This window comes from Oncorhynchus keta, chromosome 36, assembly GCF_023373465.1.
Source record: "Oncorhynchus keta strain PuntledgeMale-10-30-2019 chromosome 36, Oket_V2, whole genome shotgun sequence".
NCBI classification, from domain to species: Eukaryota; Metazoa; Chordata; class Actinopteri; order Salmoniformes; family Salmonidae; genus Oncorhynchus; species Oncorhynchus keta.
Genome location: NC_068456.1, coordinates 25,526,045 through 25,550,193, shown reverse-complemented (window position 1 = coordinate 25,550,193; position 24,149 = coordinate 25,526,045). Strand labels below are relative to the sequence as shown.

General features: G+C 47.0%; 1 protein-coding gene across 9 annotated transcripts in view; it reads left to right on the top strand.

Moving 5' to 3' along the window:
* LOC118375470 (zinc finger MIZ domain-containing protein 1-like) overlaps positions 1–24,149 on the top strand; it is a 316,755-nt gene that overhangs the window by 46,681 nt on the left and 245,925 nt on the right. For all 9 annotated transcript variants that reach the window (XM_052498707.1, XM_052498708.1, XM_052498704.1 and 6 more), the window contains exon 2: positions 22,646–22,751. The gene's annotated coding sequence lies outside the window, so the exon portion shown is untranslated. The remainder of the gene's footprint in view (positions 1–22,645; positions 22,752–24,149) is intronic.

The window sequence follows — 24,149 nt, the reverse complement described above, 5'->3', positions numbered from 1 at the left end:
CGGGGACTAATGACTGTTTAGTCAAATTTACACTATAGTGGCCTGGAAATACGATGATATTGCTGAAGTAGACAAATAATTAGTAAACAATTTATGTCATAAATTTTACTTTAGACGGATGGCAATGTTGCCATGAGCTACAAAATTTGCTCAGAAATAGCTAGGGAATGCTAACGTTAGCTAGCAAAAATAGCGGTGCTCTACCTTCAATCTTAGCTGGCTAGCTAAAGTTATAATTAACCTAAAGTCAAATTGGAGTCATTGTGGACACAGACTCTGTCTGACCCACTGGGCTGGGAGTGTAAATCACAGCCATACCTTGTGTGCATGTGGCCATGTATGTGTAATGGATAACCTTGTTGCTGCTTAAATGGTGTCAGCAATGTTATGGCTCTTTGTGGATGATAATGTGTGCTGTGTCCTTAGTGACTTTGACAGGCCTTGCTATTAGAATCCAGAGAGTGTGGGAGGGTGGGGGGGGGTTTAGAGGAGAAGGTGGTGAAAAAGAGGATACCTAGTCAGTTGCACAACGGAATGCATTCAACCCTCTCTGAATCAGAGAGGTGTGGGAGCTGCCTTAATCGACGTCGTCGGCGCCCAGGGAGCAGTTGTTGGGGGTTAACCGCCTTGCTCAAGGGCAGAACAGCAGATATTTTTCACCTTGCCACCTTGGGGATTCGTACCAGCAACCTTTCAGTTATTGGTCCAATGCTCTTAAATGCTAGGCTACTTGTCGCAGGGAAAGAGGGAGGTAGTGGAGGTTTAGATATCGAGAGAGAAGTGAAGAGAGAGAGGTAGTGTAGGTTTAGAGATCGAAGTGAAGAGAGAGGTAGTGGGGGTTTAGAGATCGAGAAGTGAAGAGAGAGGTAGTGGGGGTTTAGAGATCGAGAGAGAGAGAAGTGAAGAGAGAGAGGTAGTGGGGGTTTAGAGATCGAGAGAGAGAGAGAAGTGAAGAGAGAGGTAGTGTAGGTTTAGAGATCGAGAAGTGAAGAGAGAGAGGTAGTGGGGGTTTAGAGATCGAGAGAGGGAGAGAAGAGAGAGAGGTAGTGGGGGTTTAGAGATCGAGAGAGAGAGAGAAGTGAAGAGAGAGGTAGTGGGGGTTTAGAGATCGAGAAGTGAAGAGAGAGAGAGAGATCGTGAAGAGAGAGGTAGTGGGGGTTTAGAGATCGAGAGAGAGAGAAGAGAGAGGTAGTGGGGGTTTAGAGATCGAGAGAGGAGAAGTGAAGAGAGAGAGGTAGTGTAGGTTTAGAGATTGAAGTGAAGAGAGAGGTAGTGGGGTTTAGAGATCGAAGTGAAGAGAGAGGTAGTGGGGGTTTAGAGATCGAGAGAGAGAGAGAGAAGTGAAGAGAGAGGTAGTGTAGGTTTAGAGATCGAGAAGTGAAGAGAGAGAGGTAGTGTAGTTTTAGAGATCGAAGTGAAGAGAGAGGTAGTGGGGGTTTAGAGATCGAGAGAGGGAGAAGTGAAGAGAGGGAGGTAGTGGGGGTTTAGAGATCGAGAGAGAGAGAGAGAGAGAAGAAGAGAGAGGTAGTGTAGGTTTAGAGATCGAGAAGTGAAGAGAGAGAGGTAGTGGGGGTTTAGAGATCGAGAGAGGGAGAAGTGAAGAGAGAGGTAGTGGGGGTTTAGAGATCGAGAAGTGAAGAGAAAGAGGTAGTGGGGGTTTAGAGATCGAGAGAGGGAGAAGTGAAGAGAGAGAGGTAGTGGGGGTTTAGAGATCAAGAAGTGAAGAGAGGTAGTGGGGGTTTAGAGATCGAGAGAGGGAGAAGTGAAGAGAGAGAGGTAGTGGGGTTTAGAGATCGAGAGAGAAGTGAAAAGAGAAGTTGTGGGGGTTTAGAGATCGAGAGAGGGAGAAGTGAAGAGAGAGATTAAAGTGGTGGCTACAGAGGCAGAAAGAGAAAGATGTAGAGACTTTTTGAGAGAGAGGTGAGAGAGCGTGCAATTTCATTATGTCTGCTGTAGCGCATACCAAATATGGAGTGTTTGCCCCCAACTCACCTCAAATTACCTTACCTTTTAATGTCTGGTATTACTACACTCCTGCAATGCAACCCTTCCCAATTTCAACCATCACCACCATTATCCTAATTTCTTGAGAGGGTAAAGAGGAGAGCGTTTTTCTGCCCCTGAAATTAAGTGGGATCTTTCACTGTGCATAGATGGGCCCTCCACAATTATCAAAGAGCGATTTGATACTTGAGGGACTGAAGTGTTTTGGATGGAAACCCCATGAATGATTGATACAAGGAGAGAGAGAGAGAGAGAGAGGTTTAAAATCTCCCAGCTCAGAAGCTATCAATTATTTAACACTCTCCTTGTGTTCTGGTAGCACACGGAAGATCAGTCACCATTTTGAAATCTCCAGTTGATAATATCTGTCAAAGGAATTAGTACTTTGTAGGGATTTTTTTCATCTGCTTTGTAGAAGTCTTAATTTTGCCCATGGCGGGAATGTTTAGTGCAGTTTTGAAATAGTTTGAGAGTTTGAGTCTCTGGCTGCAGCAGTTTTTCCCTGACATATTTTCTTGTTATTTGAGAAAATTGTTCATTTTTAAAGCTTGTTGATGCTGATCCAGCCTGAGTCATCTGAATTCGCCAGTCCTGCTCTCTTCTCTCCTCTCTTTTTCTCTTCCTCCCTCTCTCTCTCTCTCGCTCTCCTGCCCTTTTCCCCTGCCATCCACCAGGTAGGATTCTCTTGCAGTGAATTCAGAGACACACGGTAGAGTAGAGTATTCACAACACAGATGTTGACCTCTGGTAAACTCAATGGCTGCTTCTCAAGACCAGTGGATCATGCCTTGGATCATGTCTTGGATCATGTCTTGGATCATGTCTTGGCTCATGCCTTGGATCATGTCTTGGCTCATGTCTTGCATGCCTTGGATCATGCCTTGGCTCATGCCTTGGATCATGCCTTGGATCATGTCTTGGCTCATGCCTTGGATCATGCCTTGGATCATGCCTTGGATCATGTCTTGGATCATGCCTTGGCTCATGCCTTGGATCATGTCTTGGATCATGTCTTGGATCATGTCTTGGCTCATGTCTTGGATCATGTCTTGGCTCATGTCTTGGATCATGTCTTGGCTCATGCCTTGGATCATGTCTTGGCTCATGCCTTGGATCATGCCTTGGCTCATGTCTTGGCTCATGTCTTGGCTCATGCCTTGGATCATGCCTTGGCTCATGTCTTGGATCATGCCTTGGATCATGTCTTGGCTCATGTCTTGGATCATGTCTTGGCTCATGCCTTGGATCATGTCTTGGATCATGCCTTGGCTCATGCCTTGGCTCATGTCTTGGCTCATGTCTTGGATCATGCCTTGGATCATGCCTTGGATCATGTCTTGGCTCATGTCTTGGATCATGCCTTGGATCATGTCTTGGATCATGCCTTGGATCATGCCTTGGATCATGCCTTGGATCATGCCTTGGCTCATGTCTTGGATCATGTCTTGGCTCATGTCTTGGATCATGTCTTGGCTCATGTCTTGGCTCATGTCTTGGATCATGCCTTGGATCATGCCTTGGATCATGCCTTGGATCATGTCTTGGATCATGCCTTGGATCATGCCTTGGATCATGCCTTGGATCATGCCTTGGATCATGTCTTGGATCATGCCTTGGATCATGCCTTGGATCATGTCTTGGATCATGCCTTGGATCATGCCTTGGATCCAGCCTTGGATCATGCCTTGGATCATGCCTTGGCTCATGTCTTGGATCATGCCTTGGCTCATGCCTTGGATCATGCCTTGGTCTTGGATCATGCCTTCTTGGCTCATGTCTTGGATCATGCCTTGGATCATGTCTTGGATCATGCCCTTGGATCATGTCATGCCTGGCTCATCATCATGCCTTGCATGTCTTGGATCATGTCTTGGATCATGCCTTGGATCATGCCTTGGATCATGTCTTGGATCATGCCTTGGATCATGCCTTGGATCATGCATGCCCAATCACATTTTGCTCTGCCCAAAATAGTCAACGTCTTCTCCTGGTAATGCCCACTTCCACTGCATCCTCTTCTGGACAGCAGGTTAGTTAGTATTGCTGAAGAAGAGATCACAGACAGTGTTGGTCTGTCAGACTGTCACTGTATACAGATACTGTCACTGTTTGATGAAATGGACATGTGGCATCATTTCTATAGAGACACTGAACATTAAGGATCAGATATGGATAACTCATATTTTCACTCAAATCCGCCCTTTTGACTTTTCTTTTCCAATGCACGGTTTATTTGAATGTTTAAGTCATGCACTCCATAGATCTCCAGTCATGATGGGTCCCTGAGTGGCTGGATGTTGTGGTGGTGGTGGAGTAGTTTCATATCGGGTTGTGTGTGCGTGTCGGTGAAGCATTGGCTCTGTGGCGCGAGGGGAGATTCCTTGAGCTGAGCTGAAAAGCCTTCAGGGCCTCCATGTCCCTATAATGCTTATGTCAGTCAGACAGACAGTCAGAGGAGGGGAGGGGAGGAGATTCTCTCCTTCCACATCACAGATCTGATCTGCGTGTGGTCGGGGGAATCAGCATCTCTATAGACTGGCGTTTTCCCCCTTAAGTGCCCCAGGGCTGCTAGAGGCAAACACAAGACCTCTCCTGATGTTTGAAGAGGTCTTAGATGTTTCTGTATTAAAGACTCTTACTCGCTGTTGTTACATTTATAAATGGACAGATGCTGTTGTAGAACTGGCTTCAGAACAATAAAGGTAAAATAAAAAAGAACAAGTTGATGCTTCCGTCCAGTCCCCAGGCTATGACATCATTAGTATGAGTCCTCAAGCAGAGCCAACTGTTAGGATCACCCTGTGACATCATCAGTATGAGTCACCCACCAGAGCCACACAGAGCAGAGTGCTGTATGTCTGTCATCACACAACACACAGACTGTACACAGTATGACAGCTCTGTGAGTGTGTGTGTGTGTGTTCACCGTGAGGTCGGTGCAGCTGTAGGTCTCCAGAAGAGCTGTAAGGACTTGCCAATATTTTCATATTCTCTCTGCAGGCATTTCCGCACACTAACAATGGCCGCCCCCCAAGTGATGAAACTGAGAGGAATCCGCTTTTGTGAACAGCCACAACGGTTTTGGTGTGTGCACTTCTGACCTGAGATGACACACACACGCACACAGACAGACAGACAGACAGAGCCAGCATCAATGAGTAGAGACAGCAAGAAATATATAATGTAGACTGGCAGAAAGGAGAGGAAACCCCTCTGCTTTAAATTAATAATGATTTGAGGTTGTTAGGGGCAATACTACACTGAATGATCCTGTAGCTTTTCAAAGGAGATAATCTGTTCTCAGTTCTCTCAGATATACAGACTATTGCTGCTTGTGTATATGTGAGCACGGTAAAACAACCCATTAGCAACACAAAGCAACAGATAAACTTTATACAGTAGGTGAGATCTGGTCTGATCTGGTCCCCTCCTCAGTTTCCCCTAGCTTTCTGGCGGGAGCTGAAAATGTATGCAGCAAACAGGCATTGCTTAAGAGCCCCCCCCATTACACAATGAACTAGATACATTTTTGTGTGTGTGCCTGCCCGCCCGCCCTAATGAGAGCTCAGAGGTAGCGGAGGTGGTAATAGCCTCGCGTAATGACAGCAGGGGAGTAGATTCCACCACACCACTCCCTCTGTGTAAATAATGAACCAATAGGATGTACAGAATGAGGAGAAGAAAGGAAAAGAGGATGACAGAAGACGTGTGCTCGCTTGTTTACGCCAGTTCTCCGCCCGTCCCCCGAACTCTATGTATTCATGTTGAGATTTTGAGGAGTCATCAGACAGTTATTGAAAAGGTCCAGCACCTGCCTGGGTAGGATAGGAGGATGAAGAAGGATAGGAGGATAACGAAGGATATGATAGGAGGATAAGGAAGGATATGGAAGGTTAAGGAAGGATAGGAGGATAAGGAAAGGTAGGATAAGGAAAGGTAGGATAGGAGGATAAGGAAGGATGAGGAAGGATAGGAGGATAAGGAAAGGTAGGATAGGAGGATAAGGAAGGAAAAGAGGATAAGGACGGATATGGAAAGGAAGGATTGGATAGGAGGATAAAGAAGGGTAGGATAGGATAAGGAAGGATAGGAGGATAAGGAAGGATAAGGAAGGATAGGAGGATAAGGTAGGATAGGAGGATAAGGACGGATATGGAAAGGAAGGATTGGATAGGAGGATAAGGAAAGGTAGGATAGGAGGATAAGGAAGGATAGAAGGATAAGGAAAGGTAGGATAGGAGGATAAGGAAAGGTAGGAGGATAAGGAAAGGAAGGATTGGATAGGAGGATAAAGAAGGGTAGGATAGGAGGATAAGGAACGAAGGATAGGATATGTAGGGTAGGAGGATAAGGAGGGGTAGGGTAGGAGGATAAGGAAGGATTGGGTAGGATAGGAGGATAAGGAAGGGTAGGATTGGAGGATAAGGAATGCTATGGAAAGGACGGATTGGATAGGAGGATAAAGAAGGGTAGGATAGGAGGATAAGGAACGAAGGATAGGATATGTAGGGTAGGAGGATAAGGAAGGGTAGGGTAGGAGGATAAGGAAGGATTGGATAGGTAGGATAGGAGGATAAGGAAGGGTAGGATAGGAGGATAAGGAATGAAGGATAGGATATGTAGGATAGGAGGATAAGGAAAGGTAGGATAGGAGGATACGGAAGGGTAGGATAGGAGGATAAGGAAGGGTTGGATAGAAGGATAAGGAAGTGTAGGATAGGAGGATAAGGAAGGGTTGGATAGGAGGATAAGGAAGGGTTGGATAGGTAGGATAAGGAAGGGTAGGATAGGAGGATAAGGAAGGGTAGGATAGGAGGATAAGGAAGGGTAGGATAGGAGGATAAGGAAGGGTAGGATAGGAGGATAAGGAAGGATATGGAAAGGACGGATTGGATAGGAGGATAAAGAAGGGTAGGATAGGAGGATAAGGAATGAAGGATAGGATATGTAGGATAGGAGGATAAGGAAAGGTAGGATAGGAGGATACGGAAGGGTAGGATAGGAGGATAAGGAAGGGTTGGATAGAAGGATAAGGAAGGGTTGGATAGAAGGATAAGGAAGGGTTGGGTTGGATAGAAGGATAAGGAAGGGTTGGATAGGAGGATAAGGAAAGGTAGGATAGAAGGATAAGGAAGGATTGGATAGGTAGGATAGGAGGATAAGGAAAGGTAGGATAGGAGGATAAGGAAAGGTAGGATAGAAGGATAAGGAAGGATTGGATAGGTAGGATAGGAGAATAAGGAAAGGTAGGATAGGAGGATAAGGACGGATTGGATAGGTAGGATAGGAGGATAAGGAAAGGTAGGATAGGAGGATAAGGAAAGGTAGGATAGAAGGATAAGGAAGGATTGGATAGGTAGGATAGGAGGATATGGAAAGGTAGGATAGAAGGATAAGGAAGGATTGGATAGGTAGGATAGGAGGATATGGAAAGGTAGGATAGAAGGATAAGGAAGGATTGGATAGGTAGGATAGGAGGATAAGGAAAGGTAGGATAGAAGGATAAGGAAGGAATCAACAGTAACACACTCATCAGTAATCCTCAGGCGCGGCTGCACGCACACACATGTACACACAAAACAGGCTGATCTTATCAGTGGCAGCCATACGGTTTCTATAATAACCCTGCTGAGGATGGAGGGTTTGTGTTAGTGCTGCGTGTGTTAGTGCTGCGTGTGTTAGTGCTGCGTGTGTTAGTGCTGCGTGTGTTAGTGCTGCGTGTGTTAGTGCTGCGTGTGTTAGTGCTGCGTGTGTTAGTGCTGCGTGTGTTAGTGCTGCGTGTGTTAGTGCTGCGTGTTTAGTGCTGCGTGTGTTAGTGCTGCCTGTGTTTGTGCGTGTGTTGGTGCGCGTGTTGGTGCACAAAGTAGTGGTGCTGGAGGTGCTGCAGCACCCCCCTGATAAATTGAAATAATTTAGCCAAAATTAGGCCTATTTCTTTTTTTTTTTAAGTATTCAAAATGATATTAGTCATGTCTGAACATCATTGAAAATACTACATGAGAGAGCATAATTTAGCGACAGGCTCAATAGCTTCTATAAAAATAGCTGTGGATAAAGTTGTATGACTTAGGGCAGCAAGTGCAACACGTATAGAACATCTTTTAGAGTTGTGGCCATAAACATATTATCCATAGAAAGGGTTTTGAACAAATTTAAAAATACAATCATGAGAAAAATGCCTACTGCTGAGAAGGGTTTTGAACAAATTCAAAAATACAATCATGAGAAAAATGCCTACTGCTGAGAAGAGAAGACTGATCTGTCTGTAGAAAAAAAAGAAAAAAAACCTCAAAAGTTTCTTATCTTGAGATAGGGTATTGGCATGAGAACATTAGCCATCACCGGTGAGTAACCTAGGCTTAACCTTCATCATTGGGTGAGTCAGTGCCACTGGAAAATGTATTTAGTAGCCTACTGCATCCTATAATATACAGTATATCAGTGGAGGTCAGTGCCGTTTAAGATGGAGGACGATTATTTGCATCTAGCTGATCTTGGGTGTAATCGTCAGTTCAACAGTTGCAAACGAGTTTCTTTTGAACAAATTCAGGTATGTTTATCCCTGTTTGCTTTCGTTTAAGAAAAGTTTTTCAATAGAATCGGCGGACTGAATACACCCCTGATCATAGGCAAACACAATCACTTTCATAGCAGCCACCTACAAACAGCATGATTACGTAATTCCTTCTTGAATCTATGCGCGCTCCTCCTCTCACGTTTTCCCTCTGTTTGTGGACTTCAGTGCACAACAAATCAGCAGTCTGTGACCAGGCGCAAAACCTTTCCACGTCATATCATAACCACTGTTTACATATAGTATTAGCTAACATCATAGTCAACATAGCTACTAAAATGAACGCGTTAGTAAACCTGCTACAGTTATGCAGTTCAGTCAGCAAGCAGTTTAGCAGGTACTCTGACGGTCTCCAGTGGTAATAAAATCATAAAACCAAAAGCTTACATTGACTTGGAAGAGTTCCAGTGTTGGATAGCCATAGCCAACTAGCTGGCATGGCATCCCTCTCTGTTTGAGCCGGGTGTTTTGAGTAGGCAAAACAAGCTAGCTGCATTTGCTAGCTAAGTGAAAAAAAATACTGTGAAATATAGCTAGCTCTCTCTCTTGCTTCTCCTTCATTTGTAAAGAAATTAATTTGTTCAAACTGTTCTTCTATTGTCTCTTTTTGAGTCAACTCCTCACCACATTTTATGCACTGCAGTGCTTGCTAGCTGTAGCTTATGCTTTCAGTACTAGATTCATTCTCTGATCCTTTGATTGTGTGGACAACATGTCAGTTCATGCTGCAAGAGCTCTGATAGGTAGGAGGACGTCCTTCAGAAGTTGTCATAATTACTATGTAAGTCTATGGAGGGGGGTGAGAACCATGAGCCTCCAACGTTTTGTATTGAAGTCAATGTACCCAGAGGAGGACGGAAACTAGCTGTCCTCCGGTTACACCATTGTGTAACAAAGTGCTGTTGAAGCTACTGTAGACTTTCACTGCAAAACAATGTTTTAGTCAATTATTTGGTGATGTAAATATATATAGTATAGTTTTATCTATACTGAAATAAACGCAATGTGTAAAGTGAGATGACGTAAGAGATCCCAGAAGTGTTCCAGACACACAGAAAGCTCATGTTTCTCAAATTTTCTCAAAGAATTGAATGTTCATTAATCTAAAATAAGCCGCCTCCAATGTCGTTTTAGAGAATTTGGCAGTACGTCCAACCTGCTTCACAACCGCAGACCACGTGTAACCATGCCAGCCGAGGACCTCCACATCCGCCTTCTTTATCTGCGGGATCGTCTGACAGATGATGAAACGCCGGAGTATTTGAAATCAAGCTCTTTTATGGGGAGACACTCATTCTAATTGGCTGGGCCTGGCTCGCCAGTGGGTGGGCCTATGCCCTCCAAGGCCCACACATGGCTGTGCCCCTGCCCAGTCATGTGAAATCCATACATTAGGGCCTAATGAATTTATTTAAATCGACTTGATTTCCTTATATGAACTGTAACTCAGTAAAATTGTTGAAATTGTCGCATGTTGCATTTATATTTTTGTTCAGTATAGAAAGTGACTTTTTTTGTTGAACTATTTTTATGAAATGCGCTGAGAATGGTCCTCCCCTTCCTTCCTCCACTGCAGTATATATATATATTACACACAATGGGTGGTTTGGTATTCCCATTGTTAGATCCTATGCTGCCAATGATATCCTAGACCAGGGCTCTCCAACTCTGTTACTGGAGAGCCCTGGTCCCCAGTTGCAACTAACCTGATTCAGCTCATCAACCAGCTAATTATTAGAATCAGGTGAGCTAAATGATTGTTGGAGTGAAAACCTGCAGGACAGTAACTCTCCAGGAACAGGGTTGGAGAGCCCTGTACTAGACAACATACACATGGCCAGTACGTTCATAAAAAGTGCCATTGTTTTCGTCGTTACCTAGCACGTGTCGTCATTGGCCCGGGCTATTGTTTTCGTCGTTACCTAGCACGTGTCATCATTGGCCTGGTTATTGTTTGCGTCGTTACCTAGCGCGTGTCATCATTGGCCTGGGCTATTGTTTGCATCGTTACCTAGCACGTGTCATCATTGGCCTGGTTTTGTTTGCATCGTTACCTAGCACGTGTCATCATTGGCCTGGTTATTGTTTGCGTCGTTACCTAGCACGTGTCATCATTGGCCTGGTTATTGTTTGCGTCGTTACCTAGCACGTGTCATCATTGGCCTGGTTATTGTTTGCGTCGTTACCTAGCACGTGTCATCATTGGCCTGGTTATTGTTTGCGTCGTTACCTAGCACGTGTCATCATTGGCCTGGTTATTGTTTGCGTCGTTACCTAGCACGTGTCATCATTGGCCTGGTTATTGTTTGCGTCGTTACCTAGCACGTGTCATCATTGGCCTGGTTATTGTTTGCGTCGTTACCTAGCATCATTGCCTGGTTATTGTCACCTCATCATTGGCCTGGTTATTGTTTGCGCGTTACCTAGCACGTGTCATCATTGGCCTGGTTATTGTTTGTGTCGTTACCTAGCGTGTCATCATTGGCCTGGTTATTGTTTGCGTCCTAGCACGTGTCATCATTGGCCTGCACGCACGTGTCATCCTGGTTATTGTTTGCCTGGTTATTGTTTGTTTGCGTCGTTACCTAGCACGTGTCAACATTGGCGTTCATGTCCAGGTTGTTTTTATTGCTCTGTTTGTCACTGTCAGAGTAGCCATTCATTTTGGTCATTTGTGTGGTATAAAAAAAAGAAAAGAAAAGCATTATTTTTCCCTGACTCTTGCTAAAATGTATTCCCCATACAACATGTGGAAATCCTGAAAACGCCTCTGCTCAGATGACTTATTTTGTTGTTGTCCCTCTCCATTCATTTTCTGTGTGTGGGTGTGAGTCATCACCGTAACGTGTGTCCACTATTACCTCTGTTCACATTAATCTCCATCTGTATATCTAATCACACGGCCAGACTATGGCGGGCGGGGGGGGGGCACTTTATGTATGTACACCAGGTCCGGTAACTGTAGTGAAACTAGACGGGTGGGGCAGTGTTTCACCACTGTGGTGATGCTTGACAGAACGCACTGATCAGAGAGGGGGAGATGGAGACAGAGAGAGAGAATGGGATGCAATGAGCTGTGATTTGGGTTCACAGTGCATTCGGAAGGTATTTAAATCTCTTTACTTTTTTTGTTACGCTACAGGCTTATTATATAATGTATTAAATAGTTTTGTCCTCCTCAATCTACACACGATACACCATAACGACAAAGCAAAAACAGGTTTTTAGAAATGTTTGTAAATGTACAAAATAAATTAAATGGTAATATTAAACCTATAGACCCTTTACTCAGTACTTTGTTGAGTCACCTTTGGCAGTGATTACAGCCTCAAGTCTTCTTGGGTATGACGCTACAAGCTTGGCACACCTGTATTTGAGGAGTTTCTCCCATTCTTCTTTGCAGATCCTCTCAAGCTCTGTCAGGTTGGATGGTTAGCGTCGCTGCACAGCTATTTTCAGGTCAGATGTTAGATCGGGTTCAAGTCCGGGCTCTGGCTGGGCCACTCAAGGACATAGAGACTTGTCCCGAAGTCACTCCTGCGTGGTCTTGGCTGTGTGCTTAGGGTCGTTGTCCTGTTGGAAGGTGAACCTTCGCACTTCACACCCATCATGCTGTGGGGATGTTTTTCAGTGGCAGGGACTGGGGGACAAGTCAGGTTTGAGGGAAAGATGAACGGAGCAAAGTACAGAGGTCCTTGATGAAAACCTGCTCCTGTAACGGTTTTCATGTGGTGAAGGAGAGTCGGACCAAACTGCAGCGTGTATATTGCGATCCATGTTTAATCACACAACGTAAACACGAATAAACACAAACACTACAAAACAATAAACGAAACGAAAACCGTAAACAGCCTATACTTGTGTCAACTAACACAGCACAATGACATCAAGACACTCAGGACAATCACCCACAATACAACCAAAGAATATGGCTGCCTAAATATGGTTCCCAATCAGAGACAACGATAAACACCTGCCTCTGATTGAGAACCACTTCAGACAGCCATAGACTCTCCTAGAACACCCCACTAAGCTACAATCCCACTATCTACACACCACATACAAAAACCCATGTCACACCCTGGCCTGACCAAATACAGCTCCAGAACGCAGGTTTTGGAGCAGCTTTTCATCAGGGATCTCTGTACTTAGCTCCGTTCATCTTTCCTTTGAACCTGACTAGTCCCCCAGTCCCTGCCGCTGGAAAACTTCCCCACCGCATGATGCTGCCATCGCCATGCTTCACCGTAGGGATGGTGCCATGTTACCTCCAGACCTGATGCTTGGCATTCAGGCCAAAGAGTTTCATCTTGGTTTCATTGGACCAGAGAATCTTGTTTCTTCAAGATGCTCCAACGTCCATAGATGACCAACAGGGTCAAATCATAATCAGTGTTTTATAGAGGTTGCAACAGGTCAGCACCTCAGGAGTAAATGTCAGTTTTCTTTTCATAGCTGAGCATTCAAAGGTTGAGACAGCAGGTGCGGTACAGAGAGAAGGGGAGGGAAAGGTGAGGGAGAGAGAGAAGGGGAGGGAAAGGGAGAGTGAGGGAGAGAGAGGGTCGAAACAGCGTGATATTAACTACTGATTCCAGTTATTGTCAAAACATTGCTATGACTCATTATGAATCAATGGAAAAACATACTTCACATTCACCTTCTGAAGACGTCACTGATTACATGAACTGTGTGTGTGTGGGGGTGGGTGGAATGGTATTTAGTTTTCCAGGTCACAAAGGGATGTTTATAATATAGAATGGTTTGTTTTAACAGTTCTGACCTCTGTCGCTCTGACGTGTGTGACCTTTCGAGACTATCTGCTGGTGAGGATGATGAGGACGACTCTTTAGGGCCGTTACGCCCTGTTATACACCATTTAATAAATGGTTTATTAAATGTGATATTTTATTAGATCATATTAATTGGATAAAATAGCTGTTAATGTCTATTAGACAAGGGTTTGGTTTGATTTGAATTTATTGATTCTGTGGGTATTGAATGATTTGATTGCTAATCGTTTCTAATAATTCCTTGAGCTTGAGGACAATTCTACACCTACAGATTGAACATGACTATGTAGCCTAGATCAGTGTAGATAAGGGGACAGGCAGTTTCAACACACTTATTCCACATTTGTGATACAGCCTGAATTAAAGTTTGATAAAATAAACTCTCACCTTTATAAACACACTACCCCATAATGAAAAAGTAAAAACATGTTTTTAGACCCCCAAAAATTGTATTTAAAATGAATGATGATACAGTAATATCTGATTTACATAAGTATTCACACACCTGAGTCCATACTTTGTAGAAGAACCCTTGGCAGCGATTAAAGCTGTGAGGCTTTCTGGGTAAGTTTCTTATAGCTTTCCACACCTGGATTGTGTAACATTTGCCCAAATTCTTCAAGCTCTGTCAAATTGGTTGTTAATCATTGCTAGACAACCATTTTTAGGTCTTGCCATAGATTTTCAATTAGATTTAAGTCAAAATGTAACTAGGCCTCTCACGAACATTCACTGGCTTCTTGGCAAACAACTCCAGTGTAGATTTGGCCTTGTATTTTAGGTTGTTGTCCTCCTGAAAGGTTAATTAATCTCCCAGTGTTTGGTGGAAAGCAGACCGAACCAGGTTTTTCTATAGCATTTTGCTTGTGCTTAGCTCCATTCTGTTCCCTTGTTTTATCCTGTTCCTCTATTACAAGCATACACTTAACATTTTGCAGCCACCACTATGCTTGAAAATATGGAGTGTGACACTCAGGAATGTGTTGTATTTGTTTTGCCCCAAACATAACACTTTATATTCAGGACAAAAAGTTAATTGTTTTGTCAAATAGTTTGCAGAATTACTTTAGTGCCTTGTTGCAAACAGGATGCATGTTTTGGAAAAAAACTTTTTTTTTGTACAGGATTATGTGTAGGTCAGTGATAGGACAGTGATCCAAAATTGATCAAATATAACACAAGAAAATGTGGAAGTGGAGTAAATACTTTCTGAAGGTATTCATCCCCTTTGTTACGGCAATCCTACATAATGTATATTCAGGAGTATAAATGTGCTTAAGAAGTCACATAATAAGTTCTATGGACTCACTCTGTGTGCAATTATAGTGTTTAACATAATTTTTGAATGACTACCTCATCTTTGTACCCCACACATACAATTATCTGTAATGTCCCTCAGTCAAGCAGTGCATATCAAACACAGATTTTACCACAAAGACCAGGGAGGTTTTCCAATGCCTCGCCCGTATCCAATGACGTAAGGCCGTCCCAAATCTCCAGCACATATCTCACCAAAACAATATTTGTGTTTTGGCCTGCCCTACGAGCATCTGACCTGAACAGGAAGACAAAGAGGTCTTGAGGCTGTGTTGGGAAAGTAAGGTTGTGCCATATTCACAAAGCATCTGATACCAGGAGTGCTGATCTAGGATCAAGTCCCCCTGTCTCTATGGATAAAAAAACACACACAAAAACAGACATTGAATAACCCTTTGAGCATGGTAAAGTTATTCATCACACTTTGGCTGGAGCAGGGCCTGATGAGCAGTTTAAGTTCCTTGCTCAAGGGAACATTGGGTGGTAGGTGGCACCTGAGATATTGATGACAGCAACCCGATCTTCTCCCTCGTCACCAGTGTGATTCGAACCTGCTTCTTTAACGTCAAGGCTACTGAAGCCCGTTTGAATAAAGGATCTGGGAGAACACAGGTGTCTCTGGGAATGTCTGATGTCTTCCACATGGCAACAGCCAACTGAGCAGGAGGATGGTTGTTTCATGGTTGGCGTGAAAGTATGTATAACGACTTTCGATGACAAACTCTTCAGGTAGAAGATGCCTGTGCTGTGAGTAGTCAGTAGTAGCACGCGAACCCTTTAAATGATTAATGATATTGTACAAAATTACTGGTGTGAAGATGACTGCTCTTTGAAAATGATCTTGACTTTGTAATCCTATAAGATGTTATCGTGTGTTCCCTTTATACTCCAGACAAGACCGTGTAAGTGCTTGAAAATGAATTCAAAAATCAAATTCTAACCAGGGAATACCGTGATAATAGGCACAACTACCTGGTAAACGACTGGAAATATGTGCAGAAGTCAGTGAGGACGGGGGGTGGTTGAAACTGCAAATGTATACATAGCACTCTCTAGATTTGTAGTTATAGTTACTGTGACAACCAACTGTATATGACCAGGATCTGTATTCATAAAGCGTCTCAGTGCTGATCTAGGATCAGTTTAGCCTCTTAGAGCATAATGAATGTGACTCACCACCTGGATTCGGTCCTCCAAATCCCTTAATGTTGACATTGAGGGAGGAAATAACAGCTAATGATATTGTGGGAAAGAGAGAAATAGTCAGCGAGGGAACGAGGGAGAGCGAGGGAGAGGGAGAGGGGAACGAGGGAGAGCGAGGGAACGAGGGAGAGGGCGAGCGAGGGAACGAGGGAGAGGGCGAGCGAGGAACGAGGAGCGCGAGCGAGGGAACGCGCGAGCGAGGAGGGAGAGCGGCGAGGGAACGAGGGAGAGCGAGCGAGGGCCAGCGAGGAGAGCGAGCGCGAGGGAACGAGGGAGAGCGCGAGCGAGGGAACGAGGGCGAGCGAGGGCGAGGGCGGCGAGGAACGAGGGCGAGCGAGGGAACGAGGCGAGCGAGGGAACGAGGGCGAGCGAGGGAACGAGGCGAGCGAGGGAACGAGGGCGAGCGAGGGAACGAGGGAGAGCGGGGAACGAGGGAGAGCGAGGAACGAGGGAGAGCGAGGAACGAGGGAGAGGGCGAGCGAGGAAACGAGGGAGAGGGCGAGCGAGGAGGAACGAGGGAGAGGGCGAGCGAGGAGGAACGAGGGAGAGGGCGAGCGAGGAACGAGGGAGAGGGCGGGAGAGGGAGGGAACGAGGAGAGGGCGGGAGAGGGCGAGGGAGGGAACGAGGGAGAGGGCGGGAGAGGGCGAGCGAGGGAACGAGGGAGAGGGCGAGCGAGGGAAACGAGGGGGAGGCGAGGGAACGAGGAACGAGGGCGAGGGAACGAGGGAGCGAGGGAACGAGGGAGGGAACGAGGGAGCGAGGGAACGAGGGAGGGAGAGGACGAGCGAGGGAACGAGGAGCGAGGGAAGGAGGGAGGGGAGAGGACGAGCGAGGGAAGGAGGGAGGAGAGGACGAGCGAGGAACGAGGGAGAGGACGAGCGAGGAACGAGGGAGAGGGCGAGCGAGGGAACGAGGGCGAGCGAGGGGAGAGGGCGGGCGGGAGGGCGAACGAGGGAGGGAGAGGGCGAACGAGGGAGGGAGAGGGCGAGCGAGGGAACGAGGGAGAGCGAGGAACGAGGGAGAGGGCGAGCGAGGGAACGAGGGAGAGGGCGAGCGAGGGAACGAGGGAGGGCGAGGGAACGAGGGAGAGGGCGAGCGAGGGAACGAGGGAGAGGGCGAGCGAGGGAACGAGGGAGAGGGCGAGCGAGGGAACGAGGGAGAGGGCGAGCGAGGGAACGAGGGAGAGGGCGAGCGAGGGAACGAGGGAGAGGGCGAGCGAGGGAACGAGGGAGAGGGCGAGCGAGGGAGGGAGAGGGCGAGCGAGGGAACGAGGGCGAGGAACGAGGGAGGGAGAGGACGAGGAGGGAACGAGGGAGAGGCGAAACGAGGGAGAGGGCGAGCGAGGGAACGAGGGAGAGGGCGAGCGAGGAACGAGGGAGAGGGCGAGCGAGGAACGAGGGAGAGGGCGAGGAGGGAACGAGGCGAGCGAGGGGGAGAGGCGGGGGAGAGGGCGAGCGAGGGGGAAGGGCGAGCGGGAGAGGGCGAACGAGGGGAGGGAGAGGGCGAGGAGGGCGAACGAGGGAGGGAGAGGGCGAGGAGGGAACGAGGGAGCGAGGGAACGAGGGAGAGGAAGGGCGAGGGAACGAGGAGAGGGCGAACGAGGAACGGGGAGAGCGAGCGAGGGAGAGGAGGGAGGGAGAGGGCGAGCGAGGGAACGAGGGAGAGGGCGAGCGAGGAACGAGGGCGAGGAGGGAACGAGGGGAGAGGCGAGAGGGGAACGAGGCAGAGGGAGAGAGAGGGAACGAGGCAGAGGAGAGAGGGCGAGGGAGAGCGAGGAACGAGGAGAGGGCGGGAACGAGGGAGAGGGCGAGGAGAGGAGAGGGCGAACGAGGGAGAGGGCGAGCACGCGAACGAGGGAGAGGAGGGAGAGGGCGAGGGAACGAGGGAGAGGGCGAGTGCTGGAAAGAGGAAGAGGGCGAGCGCGAGGAACGAGGAAGAGGGCGAGCGCGGAACGAGGGAGAGGGCGAGGGGAACGAGGGAGAGGGCGAGCGAGGAACGAGGGAGAGGGCGAGGGGGAGAGGGCGAGCGAGGGAACGAGGGAGAGGGCGAGGGAACGAGGGAGAGGTCGAGCGCGGGGAACGAGGGAGAGGGCGAGGCGCGAACGAGGGAGAGGGCGAGCGGGAGAGGCGAGCGAGGGAACGAGGGAGAGGGCGAGGGGGAACGAGGGAGAGGGCGAGCGAGGAACGAGGGGAGGGGCGAGAGGGGGCGAGCGAGGAACGAGGAGAGGGCGAGCGAGGAACGAGGGAGAGGGCGAGCGAGGAACGAGGGCGCGAACGAGGGGAGAGGGCGAGCGAGGAACGAGGGCGAGGCGAACGAGGGAGAGGGCGAGGGGAACGAGGAGAGGGCGAGCGAGGGAACGAGGGAGAGGGCGAGCGAGGGAGGTAGAGGGCGAGCGAGGGAACGAGGTAGAGGGCGAGCGAGGGAACGAGGTAGAGGCGAGCGAGGGAACGAGGTAGAGGGCGAGAGGAACGAGGTAGAGGAACGAGGAGAGGGCGGCGAGGGAACGAGGGAGAGGGCGAGCGAGGGCGAGCGAGGGAACGAGGGCGAGCGAGAGAACGAGGGGGCGGGGAACGAGGGAACGAGGGCGAGCGGAGGGAGGGGCGAGCGAGGGAACGAGGGAGAGGGCGAGCGCGGAACGAGGAGAGGGCGAGCGGGGAACGAGGGAGAGAGGGAACGAGGGAGAGGGCGAAACGAGGGAGGCGAAACGAGGGAGAGGGCGAGCGAGGGAGGAAGCGAAAGGGAGGGGGCGAGCGAGGGAAGAGGAGAGGGCGAGCGAGGGAACGAGGGGAGAGGGAACGAGGGATCGAGGGAGGGCGAGCGAGGGAACGAGGGAGAGGGCGAGCGAGGGAACGAGAGAGGGCGAGTGAGGGAACGAGGGAACGAGAGAGGGCGAGCGAGGGAACGAGGGAGAGGGCGAGCGAGGGAACGAGGTAGAGGGCGAGGAGAGAGGTAGAGGGCGAGCGAGGGAACGAGGTAGAGGGCGAGCGAACGAGGAGAGGGCGAGCGAGGGAGAGGGCGAGCGAGGGAGGGAGGGGCGAAGGGAACGAGGGAGAGGGCGAGCGAGGGAACGAGGAACGAGGGCGAGCGAAACGAGGGAGAGCGGCGAGGGAGAGGGCGAGCGCGGGAACGAGGGAGAGGGCGAGGGAGAGCGCGAGAGAGAGGGCGAGGGGAACGAGGGAGAGGGCGAGCGAGGGAACGAGGTGAGCGAGGGAACGAGAGAGAGGGGCGAACGAGGGAGAGGGCGAACGAATAAACAGAGGGAACGAGGGAGAGGGCGAGCGAGGGAACGAGGGAGAGAGAGAGAAATAAACAGAGGGAGAGAGAGAGAGAAATAAACAGAGAGGGAGAGAGAGAGAGAAATAAACAGAGAAGGAGAGAGAGAGAGAGAGAGAGAGAGAAATAAACAGAGAGGGAGAGAGAGGGAGGGAGAGAGAGAGAAATAAACAGAGAGGGAGAGAGAGAGAGGGAGGGAGAGAGAGAGAAATAAACAGAGAGGGAGAGTCAAAGGTTCAACACTTGAGTTGTTTGTTGTGGGTAATGGTATTCCTGTTGCTAATTTCCTCCAGATAAGCATCATACTATCAGACGGCTCCTCGTAAAGTGTTTTATCTCCACCACAGGAAAATGCTTTCTTTCTCTCTCCCTCGCTGTGAATTGATTTCAGAGGGAGGCCTCGCTATACCGAATCAAACACACACACACACGCACGCGCTATCTTGTTTTAAATTGTCACTCAGTTTTCTATTTGCATAGAGATGATTACTTCTCTGAGCCTTAGCTATCTGTCTCTCTACCTTTGTCTGGGGTATTGGAAGGGATGAAGGGCAGAATTATTTGCCTGTCTTCTCTCTTACTATTGTTTGCACTGGTGTTGGAGGGGACCATTGATTTTCATTCTTTTCCCCCCTTCTTTCTTTCCCTCTCCCTCTCCCTCTCCCTCTCTCTCTCTCTCTGGTGTAACTGTTGATGAGTGGTGTTCAGGCGCCCAGGGACAACCCTGCTTGTTTTAAGGAGATGAGCTGTTCGGCTTTATAGCCCTGCTGGCTCCCCAGACAACTCTGATGATAAGGAGGTGTGTGTGTGTGCGCGCAGTTGCATTTGTGAGTGCTTGTGGCTTGTGTCTATTAAGAGGAGTTAGTAGAAGCCTCTTCAGTCCAGGATTCCCCACAGTAGGCCTAAGGTAAAGGTTATGGTTTTAAGAGCTTTGAACAGAAAAGCTTTGGCTTTGTCATTACAGCCTACATGATCACTGTAAAGAAACAGAACATTGGTTTACATATGTAACAATTAACATTTTACATGGATATAGAGGTGGATGAGTTACCAGTAGATACAGTGCCTTGCGAAAGTATTCGGCCCCCCTTGAACTTTGCGACCTTTTGCCACATTTCAGGCTTCAAACATAAAGATATAAAACTGTATTTTTTTGTGAAGAATCAACAACAAGTGGGACACAATCATGAAGTGGAACGACATTTATTGGATATTTCAAACTTTTTTAACAAATCAAAAACTGAAAAATTGGGCGTGCAAAATTATTCAGCCCCCTTAAGTTAATACTTTGTAGCGCCACCTTTTGCTGCGATTACAGCTATAAGTTCATATAAGTAAATCAGTCCATTGAAATAAATTCATTATGCCCTAATTTATGGATGTTGCATCACTGGGAATACAGATATGCATCTGTTGGTCACAGATACCTTAAAAAGGTAGCAGCGTGGATCAGAAAACCAGTCAATATCGGGCGTGACCACCATTTGACTCATGCAGCGCTACACATCTCCTTCACGTAGAGTTGATCATGCTGGAACTGGAAAGAGCTGTCTTAAAAGTCGATCCAGGGCATCCCAAACATGTTCAGTGGGGAACATGTCTGGTGACTAAGCAGGCCATGGAAGAACTGGGACATGTTCAGCTACACCACACACAGCTTAGAGTTACACTGCTGAAAGTCACATGTAAAGTACAAACTTGACTCGCGTTTAACATGATTATTTTCTTTGAGTCATTTTTCACTCTTTGGATGAAAAGGACAGGGACTAAGAGGGACATTTGCAAAAGACTGAAGTTACCCAGTGAGCAAAATTGTTTGAAATAAGTATTTTCAATTTAATTTCGGTGTCATTTCAACCAAAGTACATATTTTCAATGTCTTTTCAACCATAATATCTATTTTTAATGTTATTGTGCTTTGAGGGTAACTTCTTAATATTGGTGTGGTTTAAATATAAGCCATCTCGGGATTATTTACATTTTGGCAGTGTTTTCTCTAAATCCTTATATTCTGTGCCTTCGGAAAGTATTCAGACCCCTTGCCCTTTTCCACATTTTGTTATGTTACAGCCTTATTCTAAAACTTATTCAATAGTTTTTCCCCCTCATCAATCTACACAGTACCCCATAATGACAAAGCAAAAACAGGTTTTTATACATATTTGGGGAGTTTCTGCCATTATTCTCTGCAGACCCTCTCAAGCTCTGTCAGGTTGGATGGGGAGCGTTGCTGCACAGATATTTTCAGGTCTCTCCAGAGATGTTTGATCGGGTTCAAGTCCGGGCTCTGGCTGGGCCACTCAAGGACATCAAGAGACTTGTCCTTAAGCCACTCCCGCGTCCTCTTGGCTGTGTGCTTTGGGTCATTGTCCTGTTGGAATGTGACTCTTGAGCTCTGAGTGACCATCCGGTTCTTGGTCACCTCCCTGACCAAGGCCCTTCTACCCCGTTTGCTCAGATTGGCTGGGCGGCCAGCTCCAGTCTTGGTGGTTCCAAACTTCTTCCATTTAAGAATGATAGAGGCCACTGTGTTCTTGGACATTCAATGCTGCAGAAATGTTTTGCTACCCTTCCCCAGATCTGTGTCTCGGAGCTGTACGGACAATTCCTTCCACCTCATGGCTTGGTTTTTGCTCTGACATGCATTGTCAACTGTGGGACCTTATATAGACAGGTCTGTGCCTTTCCAGATCATGTCAAATCAATTGAATTTACCACATGTACCAAATGTCCCCATTTACCACAATCAAGTTGTAGGAACATCTCAAGGATGATCAATGGAAACAGGATGCACTTGAGCTCAATTCCGAGTTTCATAGCAATTGTTCTGAATACTTATGTAAATAAGGTATTTCATTTTTTAATTTTTTTTTATCCATTTTGCAAACATTTCTTAAACCCTGTTTTTGATTTGTAATTATCGGGTACTATGTGTAGATGGCCGAGGATGTTTATTTATTCAATTTTAGAACAAGGCTTTAACGTAACAAAATGTGTTAAAAGTCTAGCGGTCTGAATACTTTCCGGAGGCACTGTATACTGTAGCAGTGTGCTTTCTAAGTGGTAGTAATATTCTCCTAGCGGTGTGTCTTCCATCCAGTGGATCTCAATTACAGCTGATACATACAGAATGTTCTCATCCATTATCCTCTTTTGCCTTCCTTACTAATTGCTCTCCATCCGTTTCCAATATGCACAAATACATTCTCTCTCTCTCTCATCTTAGCATATTTCTGCAGAATACACTTATAACAGAAGCGGTTCTTTGGACTATACTCATGTGATGAGTAAACTTGAAGACTTGTGTGAGCATCCAGAGCTAATACCTGAGGCTTTAGCTCAGTGGGCTAACATCTGTCTTGAAGTACACATGAGACCCTGTTTCACACACGCATTTTGCCTTCACAGTGGAACAAATCTGTCTAACGATGTATTTCTTTGCAGAAATGTAACATCTTTCTCTTCTCTCCCTATCTCTTTCAGGTCCAGTGAAGACCAGTGAGGAAGGATCCTGAAGGATATACATGGGATGGGTGGGGGTGAGGGGGGCTTGTGACATCACTCCCAGCCCAGGTCAGAGTTCACACAGGTAGGCAGACGACTGCTCTTATCCTCTCCCTATCAGTCCTGGGCTTTTTTTGTTTTTGGCCTACCTCTGAGCCCTTTGAAAAGTCCTCAACTGGCAGCTTCATTAAATAGTACCCACAAAACACCAGTCTCAACGTCAACAGTGAAGAGGCGACTCCGGGATGCTGGCTTGAGGCATCTGTTTCTCAAACTAGACCGTGTCACCGTGCATTGCGCCCGGCCCGCCACAGGAGTCGCTAGAGTGCAATGGGGCAAGAACGTCCCAGCAGGCTAAACCCTCCCCAAACCCACTGGGCCAATTGTGCGCGGCCCCATGGGCCTTCCGGTCGCGGCCGACTGCGACAGAGCCTGGACTTGTACTTGGACACATCCTGGAATGAGATGCAGTGCCTTAGACCACTGCACCACTCAGGAGGCCCTCCCCTGATCTCTTTTAAGACAATTGAGCAAGCTACTGTAAAATACACAAATAATCAACATGCACCCATTAACTATTTACATGAAAATGTACCTTAAAGTTTACTGAAGAAAGTTATTGTACTACATTACCTGTAAACAAAGATGTGTTGTGGGTTAGGGCTATATATACAATTTACAACTAAATGTACATTCCTCGTATATAGTCAGCTTTGTAAATACAATTCAGGGATGGCCACAATTTTCTCTTGACAAGGTACAGGTTTATGCAAGCTTTTTTTGTTCAAGCCCAGTTTTACCACACTGGATTCTACTATTCAATGAACAGCTGAGGTCTTGATAAACAGCTGAGTCATAGAATCAGGTGTGGTAGCACTGGACTTGAACAAAACTTTCTTGCCGTTCAGACTGCATGGTCGGATGCAGGACGTTGTTGGTGACAACGATGCTGCTTTCTACAAGTGTTCTATAATTACATTTAGTTTGTGTATTTTACTGTCTGCAAACTAGTGTCTGCTAGTTTGTCTTTTCTGAGCCAAGTCCTAGCCAAAGTTCTAGACAAACTAAATAATGTTAACCACTAGCTGGTTAGCTAGCTTGCTTAAAGTACTAAATCAGAGCAAACTTAGCTAGCTAAAGCAGTCTGGTACCAGTTCTTGATAAGGATGTTGTTTGTGTACCGGTACCGTCCACACCGGAGAGGAATAGGCTAAGCAAGAATATGTTAGCTAGCTACATGAGGTAAGAAAACATGTAATGTAACATCTAATTAGGGTACTGTGGAAACACTGACCAACACTTTGGCTCCTACCCTGTCAATAATTTCTCCCTTGCTTATTAATTCGTTGTCACGTCAAACAATGTATTCAAGGTGCTGCTAACTATATTCCAACTATAGAATTAGATTAATCATTATTTTTCCATGATTCCAGCAGTTCACCAATTAATTAGCCAGCAGCATACCACCCTGCATACCACTGCT